Raw genomic sequence first — 17,564 nt, 5'->3', positions numbered from 1 at the left:
TGTGCCCTCTGGCGCTCTGAACGTTTCTCCAGGACCACGCTGCACAGCAGTGACCCGCTCTGTCCCTGCCTCCTGTGCCTGAAGGGGAGCTCCGGCCCTGTTCCACCCCCACCTCGCCCCCGGCAATGCTTCTCCCTTGCCTGCCTGGGTAGCCAGCAAGGCGCCAGGCTCGCAGACTCCCGAGAACTGGGTGCTGGAGGTCACAAGGGGCCCAGGTAGACAGGTCGAAGGATTGGGTCTCTCTACTAGAAAATGTGCATGTGCTTCCAGGAAATGGGTCTAAGGCATTCTTGGAGTTATTATCCTGTGACCAGAACATGCCAGAGAGTTTGCAGGAACTAAGTGGACACCTTATTGTGGCTGAAACCGGTGACGCCTCTGAGGAGGAGGAAGGGCAGGTGGTCAGGCTGTAAGCAGAGGAGCATACTGCAGGTCAGAGAGGGGCAGCGACTGCCTCACCAAAGGCAGCCCAGCTGGTAAGAGTCAGGACTGGGACTGGAACCCGGAATCTAACTGGGGGGTGGTTTTCCAAATCTGGGGCCCCGATGCATCCCCTGCAATTCTGAACATCAGTCCATGCCCCTTAGTCCCCAGGGCGCGGAGGAAGAAGATCTATGAGATTGCAGTGGCCTGGGGGCTGAGATATCCCTGGAGGGGGAGAAGAGTTCCCGCCGCCCCGAATCCCAGGCAAAGGTGATGCAGCTTCGAGGCGTCCACGTTGGCAGCGGGCACTTTTGAGGGAGTTCCTACAATTTCACCAGCAGCAAACAGGTGATTTTCAAAATCAACAGTTTGATTTGTTTAATACTTGGAGTCTGTTTGCTTAGTGGAAATTTGTGGGGGTTTTTGTTTTGTTTTTTTTAAAAGAAGGCAACATGCATAGCGTGGAGTCCAATGCATGGCCTGAACTCATAACCCTTAGATCAAGACCCTGAGATCAGGACCTGAACTGAGATCAAGAGTCAGACGCTCAACTGACTGAGCCACCCAGGTGCCCTGGGAGTCTGTGGTTCTTTAGAAGGCATTAATGGGGCCCCGTGGCCGGTCTCAGGTAGTGGACTTGGTCTTGAGTTATCTCCTGAGCTTAGTGCTAGTGGCTGCCAGGCTAGGAGATGATCGGGAAGCCTGGAGACCCTTGGCTATTCAGTGGTATCCCTGAGCAGGGCAGCTGGGTCCAGACCCACTCCTGAGACCTGAGGGTACTTCTAGAACATACTATTTTTTTTTTTTTTAATTCATGAGAGACAGAGTGAGAGAGAAAGGCAGAGGGAGAAGCAGGCTCCCAAGGAGCAGGGAGCCCGATGCGGGACTCGATCCCAGGACCCTGAGATCATGACCTGAGCCGAAGGCAGACGCTTAACCATCTGAGCCACCCAGGCGCCCTAGAACATACTATTAATAGGGACCAAGGCGAGCTCCTCAGACCTATAGGGCTCCCCATGGGCCTGGAGGCCTCTGCTTAGCCTTTGGTGGACACACCAGGATCGGGATTTGTGAATAATGCCTCCTTCAAGGGCTCACAACTCCTCATTCCAATGTAGGATCTGAGCATCATGCTAACTTTCCCAAAAGACCTTCTGGGTGCCTGGAGCTGAAGCTGACCACTCATTAGGGCATATAAGATGCCCCCCTTCTCAACTGGGGTAATCCCATGTCCTCACCAGGTAGGCAAGGTGGAGGACTTGCCTACCTTTCTAACAGAGCATGTGTGGTCTGGGACAGATGCTTAGAAGTCAGACCCAGGAGAGCCTTCCCAAGGGAAGGGAGCTCACCTGCCCTTTCCTTCCCCACCTCTTTGGTTCTAGCTGCACAGATGATATTCCGACGTCCTTTCAAACATCCCTAACTTTTACAGTTCTTTGGAATAATTGGCTGGAATTAAGTATCTAACTTTTTTCCTACTTGCCTACCTGTCGAGCTGTTCTTCCCACCTTATGGGTATGTATGTGGTGGCAGTGGTAGGAATCCAGATTCTCTGCTTTTCTCTGGAATTGGTGATTCTTCCAAGATTCACACCTTCTTCCCAATATTCACCCCCCTTCTGGATACACTAGATCCAGATTCTCCTCTGGGGAGCCATTTCCTCCCTTCCTGCCCCTGCTTATGTGCTCTGATTAGAATGGCCTCTAGCCCCAGATTCAGGAGTAGACGTGTTTTCTGGCACTCTCAATAGATTTTCCCATCAGTTTGCCTTTAACACCATCTAAATGGCACCAGATTCCTTCACGGGTTGCAGAATTTTCCAGCCAAGCATGTGCCCTTGAGACTATCTGAACTTTCATTCAGTCACTCAACTAACAAAGCACGGTTCATAACTGGTCAGGACACATTCCAAGCGCCCGATGTTTCTGACCAGGAGTCAGACAGAAGGAAGCGAGAGTTGGAATCAAACCAATGAGGAAACCTGTCGAGGGGCCATCCAAGTTCCTCACCCTTCACCGGGCTGTCCCTTGTCTTTCTGAGTGATACCCACCTTTGAGGTATCACTCAGAAAGGCCGTTTGCCACCAGCAGCCACTCCTGTGAGCCAGGCACAGGGGCCTGACACATGGCAGGGCAGGCTGGGGCTGCATGAGGTCTCATTCCCTCCTGTTGTCCCTCCTGCCGGTCCATTAGCGCTGTGTCCTGTGTGGGCCCCACCCCTGTCCCTTTGTGTAAGTCTTTCATCCCCAGATCTGTCCCCTTCGACATATCAAAGACCTACTCTTCCTCCAAACTCCAGTCCAAATCCTGCCTGTGCCAGGGGTCTTCCAGGATCGGGCTGATCTCTTTCCTCCTCTAACTGTGGTCCCTTCAGCCTTTAGTGAGTGACAGTTGGCGCTTGTGTGTCTCAGCATCATCATTCCTCCACTGCCGCGGGGAGACCGACTGCTCAGTGGACGTTCGAACATCGTTGTCATCTCTGCTCCCAGTGCGCAGGCCCAGGCCCTGGCCCACGACAGGACCATTGAGCAAACTCTGGGTGGTTGAACTGAGTTGTGGAAAGGAGGACTCCTTGCCCCAGAAGGGTCTTTCCTTCCATGAGACTTGGTCCTCTGCACTTAACTAAGGGAGAGGAAGGGCCCCTCCTCTGGCTTCTTCCTAGGAGCCCTGAATGGGAGCCTCATGAGTCAGAATTGGTCTCTGGAGGGGCTCCTGGATGGCTCAGTCAGTTAAGCATCTGCCTTTGGCTCAGGTCATGATCCCGGGGTCCTGGGATTGAACCCCGTGTTTTGCGCCCTGCTCAGTGGGGAGTCTGCTTCTCCCTCTGCTCTTCCCCCTGCTTGAGCTCTCTCGCTTGCTTGCTCTCTCTCTCTCAAAGAAATAAATAAAATCTTAAAAAAAGAAAAAAAAAAAGAATTGGTCTCTAGAGTTTGCCTTGCACCCAGTCAGCCTAGTCACCCCTTCAGCCCTGAACTTCTGCATTCTAAGGGAAAGGGTCCTCAGGCCCAAGCTCCATCGAGCTGAGTGGGTTATACTCAGTCCCCCCCCCCCACCTTTTTTGAAGATTTTATTTATTTATTTGAGAGAGAGAGAAGGAGAGACAGTGAGAGAGTACAAGCGGGGAGGAGAGGGAGAAGCAGGCTTCCCGCAAAGCAAGGAGCCGGATGCAGGGCTCGATCCCAGGACCCCGGGATCATGACCTGAGCAGAATGCAGACGCTTAACGACTGAGCCACGCAGGCGCCCCTCAGTCCCTTTTCTTAAAAAAGAATCCAAGAGTAATAAAAATTAATGCTTAATAATAAAAGCTAATGTTTTTTGAGCCTTTACTAAATATATGCCAAACATGCCACTTGACAGATAAGGAAACTGAGGCACGGGACTACATAATAACTTGCCCAAGGACACCCACGGTTTGAATTCAGAGCGCACACTCCTAACCATTCCTCATCCCCCTACCCACTGCCCAGATCACTCAGCTCTCTGCTCCAGCTCATCCTTGGCTCTTCACCCCACTCTGTTCACCCAGGACCCCTCATGAGGCAGACCGCAGAGGGGTTTAGTAAACGCTTATGGAATAGGTAAATGGAATCAGGGAATTCTGTTTACCAGGTTATCCCTAGGAAGGCATGGAAGGCATGAGAGGAACAACAAAAATGCTGAAAGCCCAGCTTCCAGGACATTCTGTCACTGTCTGCCACATCTAGGGAAGGGGATGTTTCTGGAAAGGTCCCGGACTTCTGACCGACTCTCCTGGCTGTCCGTGTAAGATGGGAGGGCAGGCGTGTGGTTGCCTCTGGGCCAGATCCTGGGGGAGTGAGAGTACCCCAGGGAAAACCACTGCGGAAGGCAGCGGCTTTGAGGTTGTGCCCCAAGTGGATGGATGGCAGAGCTGGGGGGTCTGCATCAGTCAGGATGACTTTGATTTCAAGCAACAAAACCCCACCCACACTAGCTTAGCAACAAAGGTGATTTATCGGCTCATGTAGCTGAGACATCAGGAAGTGAACCTTGGGCATGGTTTCATCAGGGCCCTGGCCCCATTTCTCTGCAGTTTGCTCTCAGATCTGCTCCAAACCCCTGTGGAGCCTCATCCTCAGGCTCTCTTCTAGCAGCATCGAGGGTTGCAGGCCTCCCTGTTCCGGGGGCAGGGGTGGGGTGAGAGAGGGAGGAATGAGAGACTCCACCCCACCCCCACTCACAAGCATTGTCTGAAGGGGTCTCACTTGGCCCAGAACTGCCTCTCCGAGGGTCTGATTCTACAAGGCTGCTTAAGCAAACCAGGAAGATGGAGTTGAAGTGTTTCTAAGTGGCATTTGGGCCCCAGGGCTCCCTGGAGACAGGAAGAATTTCTGCCAAGTGCTCTCTGGCCTGACTTGCTGGTATCTGATTTGACCAAATAATACAGTTATCTGGGTGCGGGACAGTGGAACTGGGGCACCAGGCCCATGCCCTTCAGCCTCCTGTGCTGTACGTGGGTCTGCTGAAGACCCATGAGGGGCCCAGCGCTCAGATTTGGGAGGCTCCCCTGCACATCATGGCAACCATGAAAAAGCACGCTTACATCCCATAGTCAACAAAATCGAAAAATGGTTTTAAAAGAGTTGAGTTCAGTTGCAGCTGAGTAGGTGACAGTGTTACCGTTTGTAAACATTCACTTTTATTGATTTCTCTGTTAAGTGTTTTGTAATTTGGGAGCAAACACATTTTCTGGGGCCTTTGCAAAGCTCATGGGTCAGAGGCTGAGGCCTGTTGTGCATAATGGAAGATCGGCTTGGTTGAGGGTTTGTACCTTGCGCAAGCTGCCAACCTCTCTTGGCCTCTGTGTGATCAATCGCCCGTTGACAGTAAGGAGGCTTGCATTTCTTCCCTGTGTACTGCCCTTCCAGCTGGAGGGGTAGAGGAGATAAACCGAGTGTTGCTGCAGAGCCAAGTAAACCCAGTTCCTTTGGGGTCTGTTCAACACTCGCCGAAATATAGAGAATAGTCTAGTCAATTTCCATGTACCCATCGCTCAGTTCCAACAATTAGCCCAGAGCCCATGACTACGCCTTGTTCCATCTCCGTGTCCACTTCCTCCCCTCCCTTTGACCCAGACATTATTTCATTTCTTAATATTCCAGTATGTGTCCTTAAGAGGAAATGGTTCCACTTGTGAAACATAACCACAGAAAACAGTAATTCCTGATTTGTGGGGCACCTGGATGGTTCAGTCAGTTAAGCATCTGACTCTTGATCTCAGCTCAGGTCTTGAGATCAGGGTTGTGAGTTCAAGCCCCACATTGGGCCCCACACTGGGCTCCACACTGGGATCCACGCTGGGCGAGGAGCCTATCAAAAAAAAAAAAAAAAGTAAAAAGTCCTAATATTTTTATTTGACTCAGGATCCAAACAAGATACATGACTGGTTAGGCTGTCTCTTCAGACTCCATTCCCCTCCCCCCTCCCAACTCCTCCACAGGCTGGGTCTCACTGACAGTATCTTTGTGGGGTTACTTAATATTTCCTTTGTCCCCTAAATTTCCTGTAAACTGGAAGTTACATCCAGAGGCTTAATCAGATTTTTTTGGACATATCTTTTGGCAAAATTACTTTACAGGTGGTATTGTGTTCTTCCATCAGGAGGCATGTAATAGCTGTTTCCCTGCTTGTTAGCAGCTGTTGATTTATTCACTTATTAGGATTTGCCACTGAGCATGGAGCCCGATGCGGGGCCTGATCCCAGGACCCTGAGCCGAAGGCAGACACTTAACTGACTGAGCTACCCAGGCACCCCTTTAGCTTCCCTTTTTAACTGAATAGTATATTATACACACTTTTCTCCACCTGGTTTTTTTCTTTTAACAATGTATCCTGAGGATCACATTATATTACTATGTGGAGCTCTTCCTCCTTCACATAACATAAAACTTACCATCTTTACCATTTTTAAGTATCTAGTTCAGTGTATTAAGTACATTCATATTGTTGTGCAACCATCACCACCATCAACTTCCAGGACTCTTTTCTTCATCTTGTAAAACTGAAACTCACTCTCATTAAATAATAATTCTCCATCCCTGATCTCCTGGCCCTCGGCAAAGAGCACTCTACTGTCTGTGTGTATGGTTTTGCTTACTCAGAGTATCTCATGTAAGTGGAATCAAATAGTATTTGCCTTTCTTTCTTTCTTTCTTTTTTTTTTTTTAGAGAGAGAGTGCATGAGTAGGGGAAGGGGCAAAAGGAGAGGGAGAGAGAGAATCTCAAGCAGGCTCCACATACTCAGCACAGAACCCAATGTGGGACTCGATCCCACGACCCTGAGCTGGTGACCTGAGCCGAAATCAAGAGTCGGATGCCCAACCAGCTGAGCCACCCAGGTGCCCAATATTTGTCTTTTTGTGCCTGGCTTACTTCATTTAGTGTAATGTCTTTGTGACTTATTCATACTGTAGCATATTGTAGATTTTCCTTCCTTTTTAAGGCTGAATAATATTCCATCATGTGTATAGACCACATTTTGTGTATCCATTCATTCATGGACGAATGGACACAGATTGCTCCCGTGTTTAAGCTATTGTGAATAATGCTGCTAGAGACTTGGGTGTACAGATACTTCTGAGACCCTGCTTTCAATTCTTTTTAGGATATACTCAGAAGGGGAATTGCTGGATCAAATGATAATTCTATTGTTAATCTTTTGAAGAAACTCCCTCATTCTTTTTATGGCTACAAAGTACTCCATTGTGTGGATGCACTATTGTTCCTTCTGCCAGGCCTTACTCATGGACATTCGTTGTTTTCCAGGCGCTGGTTATTAAAAACAGAGCTGAAGAAATAGCCTTATCCCTCTGCCTTTTTGTATTATTTGCAGTGTATCTTTAGGATAGATTCTTAGAAGTGGGATTGCAGCATCAAAGGACACACTCATGCAGTTTCATTAGGTATTGCCAAATTCCCTTCCATAGGGACTGCACCATTTTGCATTCCCAACAGCGAAGTGTGAGAATGTTTGTTTTCTCACAGGCTGGACAAGGGAGTATTTTGTTCGGTTTTGGATTTTGGCCACTCTGATCAGCAAGAAACAGTTCCTTGGGGCAACTTGCATTTCTTTAACTATAAGTGAGGTTGAGCATCTTTTCGTATAGTTTGGAAACATTTGCCTTGCTTTTTCTGTAAACTGCCCATATTTTTAGTGCATTTTTCTCACAGGGTGTTGGTCTTTTAATTTACTTTAGCAGCTCTTTATATACTAAGAATACTAACGCTTTGTCTGTGATGTAAGTTGTAAATCTTTTTTTACCCTTCTCTCATTTGTCTTTTTTAATTTTACTTATTTAAATTTTCTTTTTTACTTATTTAAATGTAATTTAACTTTTTTTGCCTTACAAAACTTCAATTCCTTGAAACTTATACTAATTTTTCCTCTTATTGCCTCTGGGTGTTGGGTCAGAATTATGAAAGATTTCCCCACTCCCAAGTTATAGAAGAACTTCCCCGTTTCCCTGTAGTACTTGAATGGTTTCATTTTTACACTTAAATATCTAATGCCTTGGGAATGTACCCTGGTCTATGAGAGGAACGCCTCTAATTGTTCCTGATTCCACAGGGCTCTTCAGTTACCTGAACACTGTTAAATCACACCCGTTCTTCCCCCACAATCTGTGATGCCGCCTTTATCATATGCAAGCTCTACATAGGCAATGGGGCGGGGGGTTATTTCTGGATTGTGTATTCTGTTCTCCAGAGAAATCACTTCATCTCACTCACCACTGCCCAGGACCCCCTCTACGGAGGCAATGCCCCAGGAAGGCTCCCCCCGACAGCAAAGCCCTTTGCTCCAGACTCAGAGGTCAAGTTCTGGAGGCAAGTGCTCTTGACAGGGGGGTCCGTGGGCGCCAGAAGCATACTAACCCGTACTCTGCAGATGAAGAGTTGTTTCTGGAGAATCACCTTCAGAGAGGAGGGCTCTCTGGCGGAAGGAGGCCCCTGTTCTGTCCCTGGGGAAGGAGTGAGTGGGTCTAAACATTTCATGCTTACAACCAGTGCTGGGAGCAGGGCAGAATCAAATGCCTGGGGCGCCTGGGTGGCTCAGATGGTTGAGCGTCTGCCTTCGGCTCGGGTCATGATCCCAGGGTCCTGGGATCGAGTCCCGCATCGGGCTCCCTGCTCCTTGGGAGCCTGCTTCTCCCTCTGCCTCTCTCTCTGTCTCTCATGAATAAATAAATAAAAAAATCTTAAAAAAAAAAAAAAAAGAATCAAATGCCTGGTTAATGGCGGCCCTTGAAGGATGTCTCTTCCCCAGCAAGACAGAGCAACCACTTACTGCCCACTTGTCTTACCAATATCTACTTAGCTTCTACTTCATAGCAAATACCACGCTCTATACTATAGGGGAAGAGGGTCGATACACTCTTCCTGCTTCTTTGAGGGGGGTGAGAGCGGAAGATCAAGAGCTAAAAGCATCATAAAAAAGAGGCTTGGGCCTTGTTTTCTGAGGAACGGTCAACACATCTGCTTCAGTGAATCGATGTCTCTTGTCAGAACTCTACTGGCTAGAGATACAAGCTCTGGGAGGAGGAGCAGATGGGGGAGTGGAATGGCTGGGACAAACCTTTAATGTTACGGGAAGCTATCAGTCTTTAAATATCCAAGTGAAGCAACAAAAAATGCTTTCTAAAAGACGGGCTTGAAGTTTAGAGGGGGAGAGATCATTTCTAGCGTGGGGGCTCTAGGAGCAATGTGTTGAATTGATTTTGCTATGAAGTAGAAGTAAATGTTGATGAGTGTGTGGGGGTGATAAATCCATTCGATTTGCAAATCCATCTGCAAATTGATTTTTGGTGGGTTGGTTTTCAAGGACTTGGTCGGCCTCCGGCATGTGCTATGAGTATATGGAGGGGTCCTTTGGGAGGGTGGCAGCTCTCACCTCCCTCCAGGACCTAGAAGACAGACCCTGAAGGTCCAGAGCAGGGTAGGGCCACAGGAAGTGGAGAGCCCCTCTTACTTGCCTCTCTGGAGGGACACCTGCATGATGTCAGACCTGTTCTACTCACCTCACAGCATCACTGTGACAATGACACTGTAGAATTTGACTTATGGTCAAGTACCCCACAATATTATTATCGTTTGTGGAGCCTGGATTTTGTACCCACTGCCCCTCCTCCCCAACATCCATTCACAGCTTAGCAGCTCTGACCCGGCCCCTCCCTTAGGACTCTGAGGTGACCCTGATGCCCCAGGCTCCTAGAATCAGACATTGCTTGAGTTAAAGGGACCCTAGAAGTCGTGGTATCCCTCTCGGTGTTGGCACTGTTGGTTTAGGTGAAGAACAGTGGCAGGTGTGGACCCCCAGCTCCGTTAGGACTTACTTTCTTGGGAAGCCAGGGATCCTAAGGGAGTGTGTCCTGCCCCTCAGCTGCATGCAGAGGGAAGAGTTGCCCAGGTTGTCTGGTTCTAGTCCAGCCTGCCCCAAGCACAGGCCTCATCCAGATCCAGGACCCGCTCTTCTGGACTGAGCTCAGCGTGGGTGGGGTGGTGTGCTCACCACTTCAGCCCCTTTCTCTGCTGGGCTGCAGGAGAATTAAGCTGTTCCTTCTTAGAACGAAGTGACCTCTGCCCACTCCCCAACCCCTGGGGAGTCACACCCACGTCCTCTGACAGAGAAACTACCAAGAACCTGCCCGAAAAGATGAAACCAAGTAGACACCATCCTGTGACTTGGGAGAGGACTAAAGGCTTCTCCCTCCCCCTCCACATAAGCATTATGATTATTTTCATAGAGGAAACCAAGTCTGTGGGATCAGATCTCACAGGCCTGGTGTCTGGAGTTAATTGGGTGTGTCAGCTGAAGGAACGATAGGGTGACACTGGGGCTCAATGTTCCTAAACTTGTCTGACCTACCACGGAGGCCCTCGGGCCTCTTCCTGCCCAAGTCAGTGAAATAGACCGTTGGGAGCCATACCAGCGCCCAGGCAGCTCAGAGGCTGGAGGAAGGAGGCCAGCGTTGGGGCTGAGCTGAGCCGTCAGGTGAGAATGCCTTGGGGAGAAGGCCTTGGCGGGGAGCCTGCTAGAAGGTTAACCAGTACCTTGCCTGACTCCATGGTTCCTGGGAGAAGAGATTGAGGCACCTGGGGGCCTACCTTGCCAAAAGGACTGTTTTGGTTTGTTAAGTTTCCACGGCATTTGTGTCCAGAGAGAAGTTGAAGTTGAAGCATGTGCATACAGACAGGAAGTTTTGTCATCTCTACTCCTGGCACGTGGGAGTCAGCTATCTGTACCAGTGGCCCACGAGGCCCTAAAAAGAGAACACAGGGCCGTCCTCTGTCCTTCTGAAAGCTTTGGGTGACTGTTGAAAACCTAGCTTACCGTCTGGAAGAGAAGCTACCCCGGTAAGATCTCTGCCTTGTCAGGATAGCCCTCAGTGTAAATGTGTATAAACTTCATGCAGATATATAAGGCTTCTTGCTTCCATTGTGATCCCTGCGAGGAAACTTCCATCTGGTTCCACCCCCGCCCCAAGAGACTCGCCAGAGATCTCCCTGGATCTCCCAGTTTGGGCATATTCACTGTATCCCAGGACTTGCGTATATGCTGTTCCCTCTGCCTGGGTGCTTTTGCCCCAGATCTTTGCTGGGCTCAGCTAAAGCGTCAGCTCCTAGAGAGCTTCCCTGACCTCTATCCAAAGTGGCCCATCCCCCTAGGAATCGGTCTCTCTCTATGCCACTACTGTTTCTTCTTTATAATTGCTAATATTATTTCTGTTTAATATGCTGACTTATCTTCTCCAACCTCCACTAACAGGAACATGAGCTCCCTGAGAGCCAGGCCGCTCCGTAGCGATCACCGCCATATCCCAGTGCCTGGAACGGTGCCTGGAACAGCGCCTGGCACCTGGTGGGTGTTCACTCCGTAGCTGCGGAAGCGGTGGGTGGTACTTGGGTGGAAGGAGAAAGGAAGAAGGTGATTTGGAGAGAGACATGGAAATGCAGGGAGGAGATGCCTTTTCTTTCCACCGGCTTTCTTCTTGTGCCTCTTAAGGGGCTGATCATGTGAAGAAAGAGGCATCCCACGGCCCCCTGGCCCTCTGAGTGCCCTCGCCAACGGGGAGGCTGGGGTCAGGCCGAGGGACTGTCCCTGACAGAGGTGTGTCTGGGGCAGCAGGACCCATACCTGCCACTGCTCTCTGTCTAAACCAAAACACATCTAGCCCCGGGAGCAAAGCCATTGGAAATTTTTCTCTGTATGGTGCTGGAACCGGGAGCCCCGTGCTGGAAAAAATGGGGTGGGCCCCTTTGACTTGCTGAACTTTAAAAGTAAAGGGACACAGGTGGGAACGGGTTGAAGGAACCAGGTTTCCTTCTATTTATTTGGTCTGTCCACAAGCTCCAAACTCTTCTAGCACAAGCAGGGTCCCCTTAACCCTGCCTTGTGCTGGCCCCACTTGCTGGTTGGGTTGAGTTCCTTAGAAGCAGAATCTGAGCTGGAGGTTTTTGTGCATAGGGCGCATTGAGGAGGAGCTCTCCGGATGACAACTGGCAAGAGAGGGAAGGAGGATGGGGCAAGTGAAGAAGCCAAGCAAGGCTGTTTCGGCTCAGGTCTGACCGCAGCTCGATTCTCTTAGAGTTCTGGAGCAGGGGTGGCGGCTCAGAGCTGGTCCACCTTGACACAAGGGGACAAGGGGACGGGCCTTCGTAGCCCTAAGCCACACCGTCCTCGCTGCAGGTGGCCCCCAGCGGGGTGTCACGACTAGGTGGCTCCTGTCCACCGCGGCAACTCTCTGGAGAAGGGTACAGCTATGACAACATTCACAGCTGGGATTAGAACCCATGGCACCACCCGAATTTCCCTGATGCCAAGTGCAGGTGATAGTACGTGTTTTCTAATGCATTCGCCTGGAGTCAGTGTTTTGTGTTTCTGTGTGTTAGCCTTGTTGCTCTCCCAGGTCGGAAAGCTCTCATTTTGTCCTCTTATGACGTTGAACCGCTGCTCATAAAACCCATGAACCAAAACTCCCTGGGGACACACACACACACACACACACACACACACACACACACACACGGAAGCAGCCTCAGAGGTCAGGTGCGGGGAACTTCCAGAGGAAGTGAAAGCTGGCCACCCGGGCCAGCTAGCCAGAGTCCACCCCCGCTGCTCGCTTTGCCCTGGGACCCAGAGCGAGCCTCTTTGCCCCGAGCCAACGCTCACCACCCCCTGCGGACAGCAGAACTGAGCCCCTTATTAGTGCCATTGCCACCGTGTGTCCCCTCAGGGTCTGAGAGGCTTTGGAAAGGCCCGGCCACAGACTTTGCACTTACGAAGCGAAGAGGGTCAGACTCTCTCCTTCTCTCCCCCGCTCCTCCCTCCCTGTCTTTCTCTGATGTGCCATTGCCCGAGGGCCCAGCCCTAGGATGCCCGGGAATGGACAGAAGGACAGACAAAAGGCAAAAAAGACTTTCCTAGGACAACTGGGAGGCCGGCGTCACCCCCGTCCTCTAACAGTACTGAGGAAGGACGTGCCCACAGACGCCAAGTCTGAACAAGAGCCAAGGCAGCGGCTGGGCTGTGGCTGCAAACCCATGTGGAAGAAGAAAATAGCAAAGAAAGATGTCATCCAGGCCACAAACGGTCTGTCTCTTCTGCTCCGTGTCTCCCTCGCCCTCTGAATTATTTCTTCCTACTCACGGGCTCCAGCCTGTTCTGTCCTGTGACTGGTATGTGGCGGGGACAGGAGAACGGGCTCCCCAACTCTGCCCGACCAGATGGTGGCATGCCACAGGTCCTGGAGCCCACAGGGATCCAGGCTCAGTGCTGCTCCCCCAGACACCAGCTGTCAGCCCCTTGGGTCTTCTGTTTGCTACCACCGAGGGGACCAAAGATTTTTCTCTCCCTCAAACCATACAGTTGGACTCAGAGCCTTTTCTTTCAGGAGGGCTTTGGGGGGGCTGATGGCAAGGGCAGCTGACACAAAGGATGGGGGCCACCAGCTTCCCCAGGGAGAGTGACTTCTAGGCCAAGACGTTGTAGTATCTCTTTGTGTCTACCTGGGGTGGACAGTCGGTTGGGGTGAAAAGCGAGGAAGTGGTTTTCAGCATGTGTCTACTCCCGGACAATAGAAGGAAGGAGCTATTGATACGCGAATCACAAAGGCCTTACACTGAATGAATCAGCCAGTCTCCAAAGGTTATATACTGTCAGATCCCATTTATCTGACTTCCTTTTTTTTTAGAGGTGGGGGAGGGGCAGAGGGAGAGAGCGAATCTTAAGCAGGCTCCACGGCCAGCATGGAGCCCGACGTGGGACTCGATCTCATGACCCTGGGATCATGACCTGAGCCGAAATCAAGAGTCGGACACTTAACCGACTGAGCCGCCCAGGTGCCTTTATATGACATTCTTGAGGGCAAAACTCTAGGGATGGAGAAGAGGCTAGTGGTTGTCAGGGGTCGTGAGTGGGGAAGGGAAAGGCAAAGCAGGCGGGAGTTTTGGGGAGGAGGGGTAATGGAATTGTCGTGTATTCTGATTATGGGGACAGTTACGTGAATCTGTACATGTGCTAAAATTTAAATAGTACACCCAGGGAGAAAGTCAATTTTAGGGGCGCCTGGGTGGCTCAGTTGGTTAAGTGTCTGACTTCAGCCCAGGTCAGGATCCCGGGGTCCTGGGATCAAGCCCCACATCAGGCTCCCTGCTCAGCTGCGAGTCTGTTTTCTCCCTCTCCCTCTGTGATCTCTCTCGCTTTCACTCTCTCTCAAATCAATAAATTAAATCTTTTTTTAAAAAGCCAATTTTACTGTAGTGACAATTTTTCAAATAAGAAAAAGTTAACGACGATAATAATGCATGGCATTTGCTTCCTGCGGACCCAACTCTGTGCTAAGTGCAGTATCTCTAAGATCTCATTTATTCCTCTCAATAAGCCCATTTGGTGCTTTGGTGACACAACTTGTTCATGGTCACGTACTAAGTGTGGCAGAGCAGAAACTTGAACCCATGTCTGTCTGACTCGAGAGCCTGAGATCTAACTGATGTGGGAAACAAAGGCAGAAGAAACATTATTGAATTTCCTTACTACTTGCAGCCCATTGACAAGTCCTTGAGGCGGGCAGAGTGACATTCCTCTAGGGACTCAACTGCCTGGATGTTGACACTTTCCTAAGGGCAAAAAGGCAATCTTAGCTGGACCCCCAGGATCCTGTAAGTCTACTTTAACAATAAAAAAATTCCTTTGGAAACTTCCTTTATCTCTTACCCGCCCCCCCCCCATACAGGTTGGCAATCATCCCCCAAGGATATGACCTGCTGATATACATCTGAAGGGTCTCATTGAGTAAGGGACAGGCGGGGCTAGGTAGGGAGGGATAGGTAGGGGGCTACATGATCAGGCTCAGAGAAATCCCAGAAATGCATAACAAAACCAGAGATAAGAGAACAAACCAGACCACCCTGCCCTGGGGGTCAGAGGTGGGTTTTTTGTTTTTTTGTTTTTTTTTACCGGCAGTCACATTGTAAACAGACCCCAAAGAAGAGGTAAGCCATTAAAGATGTTATCACCAGTCCTTCCTCAAACCAAGACGTCACAAGAATGTTAAGGCCACAGGCTCTGTGGTCTGTTCTAAATAAAAGACTTGTCAGTGGAGGCCCATGTTGGCAACCTGGTCGGGACCCCTCTCCTGAGAGCTTTTTCTGTATCATTGCTTAACAAAACTCTCTCGCTTTACTCACTCTCCTTTGCAAGATTCATTCTTCGACTCCGTGAAACAAGAACCTTGCTCTCTCGCTTCATGACCATTGTGCCTCATTTGCAGGGGAGGACAGGAGTGGGAAATGATCACAGGGGGTGAAGATCCGGGCTTGGAGGGGTTTTCTTCTAATGGAGGGAAACTATCAGGGAGGTGGGGGAGGGTTGGCCCCGGTTATGGAAGGGGCCACAGGGTTGAATTTATATCCACCTGCTTAAGATAACTCTTTGAGACCCCACCCCATTTTGCCAGGTTTCCCCCAGGGTCCAGGGCTGGGTAGCTGATTTGGAGCCTCAGTCCACTGGAAGCCACCCTCACGCTGAAGGAAACACGTGGCTGGACTGGTTAGAACCTTCTGCCCAGGGCCAGCGGTGGGAAAATGGGGATTGGAAGAGAAGGGGACCTTTTTCATTTTTTCCCCCTATTTATATATCCCATAAATTGACTTCTTTTCCTGTTTTGTTAAGGAATCTTTCATCTGTTGGACGGTGCAGGAAGGGGAGGGACAACCCAGAGCCTGCCCCTCAGATCACTGAAGTTGTCCCACAGAAGTCAGTGGACCTACTGAGTCCTCCATCCTGCAGGGTGAGCGGGGGTGACTCAGCGCAGGGAACATTCTGGTAAGAGGAACCACCAGAAGCGAAAGCTTCTCCGATGTTGGAGAGAAGCAGCACCTATTCAGCAAATTGCAGATGTCTGTGTGTCTCAGGACAGCTAAGCATTAAGCTCTAGGAACAGCATGTGGGAGCTGAGCCTGGGGGGTGGGGGACAGAGCATGCAGGGACACCAAGCAGACTTTGTCCTAAGGGCAGTGGGCAGGCAGGGGGAGGGGGTGGGGGGATGGTGACACTTAGAAGGGTTACTCGAGACTGGCCGACGGCAGCGGTTATATCCAGGTTATATCCAGGAGTGAGATTGAGTGGGCTGGAGTCTGCCAGTGGATAGGTTCAGAAGGTATTTAGGGAGTATGGACAGGCCTTGGAGGCGAAGCAGGATGGGAGTGGGGAGGAAGGGAGAACTCACAGAGGTCCGACTCAATAAAGATGCTTTTTCTTGAGATGGGAACACAGGAAGAGGTGGGGTTGTGAGCAGGAGTTTGCTTGTGGAAACATTCTATTTTAGGTGCTCCTGGGTGGTCGGAGTGCAGATGTCCCTGGTGGTTAATTGCAACATCCCGGAGCTCAGGGAGAGCTGACCTGCAGTGCGGGCTTGGGGGCCACCAGCATATGAATGGGTCTAAGGAGGCTTAGAAGTACACAACCTGACCAGGAAAAACTGGGAAGAGAGACATGAAGAAGGACAAGGCACAGCCCTGGGGCCCCCACGTCTTAACTCAGTCATTCCCACACCACCCTCACTGTATTAGCCCTGTCAGTACACTTCTTCTATTGTCTTCTATTAAATAGAAAGTTCTTTTAGTTCTCTCATTTTCAATGTGACGGATTTATTTCAAAGGAAAATTTACATAATAGGTGAAAAATCAGCATCGTAGCCATGACGAACACTGATGATAAACAAATACAATGGAAACAAAGCAATACTGCACAATTCTAGCTTGATAAAGGAAAGATGCAAATATTCATCCTGCGTGCCCCCAACTGAGACTTGGTCCCCGGAAGAAGCCAGGATTGGGAGAAAGTCGAAAAAGAAGTAACTCTTTGGCGACACCTGGTATCAGCTGTCTTGGTATCAATGGGATACACACCCTTTGTTTCAGGGAGGGGCCCTCAACCTTTATCTCTAAAGGACCAGAGTCAATATTTAGGCCCCTGAGGGCCACTTACATCCCTGCTGAGTATCCCCTCCCCTTCCCGGCCTTTGCTTACAATCCTTTCCAACCGTTCTTAGTGCAGGTTGGGTAAGACAGGCCCATGGCTGGATTTGGCCCGCGGACTGTGGTTTGCCACCCCCTGATTTAAAGGATGGAGAGAAGGGCAGACCCCAAAAGAGACAGGGTGCCACAAGGGAGTTCCTAGGCATTCAACTCCTGACCACGAATCAGCGTCCTGGCCCCAGCCACGCATGACCCTTCTCTGCCCGTTTTCAGGCTCCTCCCACACAGGGTAATTCTTTATCCCCCAGGAGTCTTGTGGGAGATTTGGCCACACCTCCTTTGCTGATGGTGGCATAGGGTCGGAGACTCTCAGAACCCAGTGTTCAGAAGCCACTCTGGGGCTAAGTCCGCCTTTCAGCACCAATGTCTCCCTCTTCTGACGTCACTCCTTGCTTACTTCCTTCCCTTCCGGGCCCCTCTGCACCTCAGCCGAAGGCCTCACTGTTCCTCTCTCCGTCTCTGAAGATTAGCCACACTGAGGTCACCTCCAATGACCTCCGATCACTGTGGCTGCCAGCAAGTCCTTTCCTCCCTCAAGGGAAGAGATGAATTTCAGTGACCCCTCCCCCACCTTGGGTTTCGGTGAGCC

General features: G+C 50.4%; 1 long non-coding RNA gene across 1 annotated transcript; it reads left to right on the top strand.

Annotated features, from left to right (window-relative positions):
* Positions 1 to 10,687: 10,687 nt before the first annotated feature.
* Positions 10,688 to 15,655, top strand: LOC110575892. The gene is made up of 3 exons (XR_002480044.1): positions 10,688 to 10,792; positions 11,205 to 11,297; positions 15,609 to 15,655. It is a non-coding gene; the product is annotated as an uncharacterized LOC110575892 (long non-coding RNA).
* The last annotated feature ends 1,909 nt before the right edge of the window (positions 15,656 to 17,564 follow it).

This window comes from Neomonachus schauinslandi, chromosome 11, assembly GCF_002201575.2.
Source record: "Neomonachus schauinslandi chromosome 11, ASM220157v2, whole genome shotgun sequence".
Taxonomy (NCBI): domain Eukaryota; kingdom Metazoa; phylum Chordata; class Mammalia; order Carnivora; family Phocidae; genus Neomonachus; species Neomonachus schauinslandi.
This window is presented reverse-complemented; position numbering and strand designations above follow the sequence as displayed.